Source organism: Hordeum vulgare, chromosome 1H, assembly GCF_904849725.1.
Source record: "Hordeum vulgare subsp. vulgare chromosome 1H, MorexV3_pseudomolecules_assembly, whole genome shotgun sequence".
In the NCBI taxonomy this organism is placed as follows: domain Eukaryota; kingdom Viridiplantae; phylum Streptophyta; class Magnoliopsida; order Poales; family Poaceae; genus Hordeum; species Hordeum vulgare.
Window position 1 is genome coordinate 442509773 of NC_058518.1, and position 1619 is coordinate 442511391.

The following is a 1619-nucleotide window of genomic DNA, read 5'->3' on the forward strand; positions in this document are numbered from 1 at the left end:
CCGGCTCCTCGTCTATCTCCATGACGTCGACCCACTGGGAGGATTTGAGCCCGGGCAGTGCCGGGGTTGTCGTTGTACTTGGTGCCGTTGTTGGAGTCGGGTGGACCAATGGAGCCGGATTAGGATCCGAGGCCGGCGTAGTTTGTGGAGCCGACGGTGCTTGCACCATTGATTCAGTCGGTGCCATATTTGGAGCCGGTGCCGCCAGTGCAGCCGGCGTGGGGTCCGTAGCCGGCATAACTGGCGGAGCCGGCGGCGCTTGTATCATAGAGTCGGCTGGTACGAAGATTGCTGCCGACTCCGGAGACGGCTTGATAGACGGCTTGTGGAGTGCTCAAGGGAGACGCCGGCTGGGATGGCCTGCCTTGTGGGGCCGATCTTTGCCAGCGTGTCTGCCGGCTCATTCTTCGCCCATGGAACGTGGTGGAATTCACAACCCTCGAAGGGGCCGCTGAGCTGCTGGATGAGGAAGCAGTAGCTTGCCATGTTGGCGTCCCATTCGCCAGAGACCTGCTGCACCACCAGGTCCGAATCGCCGAAGCATATGAGCTGCCGGATACCAATCTCCTTGGCAAGCCGGTGGCCGTGGGCCAGTGCTTCGTATTCGGCGATGTTATTGGAGGCGGCGAAGTGGATCTAGAGAGCGTACTTGAGTTGGTCCCCTTTCGGAGACGTCAAGATGATGCCGGCTCCCAGCCCCGTCCGCATCTTCGAGCCGTCGAAGTGCATCCGCCAATGCATGGAGTCCGGAAGCGGTGGCTCGAACTGGGTCTCGGCCCAGTCGACTAAGAAGTCGGCCACCACCTGTGATTTGATGGCGGTGCGAGGTTCATACCGAATGTCGTGGTCCGCCATGGCGATGGACCACTTGGCAATTCTGCCCGTGGCATCACGGTTGCCCATGAACTCTGATAGAGGAGCAGTGCTTACCACAGTGATGGCATGCTCTTGGAAGTATTGTTTTAATTTCTTAGCAGCAAGGTAAACACCATAACACATTTTCTGATAATGAGGGTAGTTCTGCTTAGAGGCGGACAAGACCTCACTAAGGTAGTAGACAGGGCGCTGCACTGGCCGGGCCTTGCCCTCCTCTTTGCGCTGAACTACCAACACTACGCTGACCACTCGAGTGGTCGTCGCGATTTATATGAGTATGGGTTCCCTTTCAGATGGGGCTGCTAAGGTTGGCAGGCTCGAGATTACCCGCTTGAGGTCGCGGAAGGCTTCGTCCGCCTGGTCGTTCCACTCGAACTTTGTCGTCTTCTTCATGAGCTGGTAGAGTGGAAGAGCCTTCTCGCCAAGCCGGCTGACGAACCGGCTGACGGACGCCAAGCAGCCGGCGAACTTCTGGACGTCGAGGATCCGAGCCGGCCGCACCATCCGCTCGATGGTGCTGATCTTCTCAGGGTTTGCTTCGATGCCGCGGGCGGATACGAAGAACCCCAAGAGTTTGCCGCCTGGGACCCCGAAGACGCACTTCTCCGGATTGAGTCGGATCTTGTATTAGCGCAGATTGGCGAATGTCTCTCGCAGGTCGTCAAGGAGGCTGAAGTGCTGCTTCGTCTTGACGATGATGTCATCCACATAGACGTGGATGTTTCTGCCAATTTGTGGCAGTA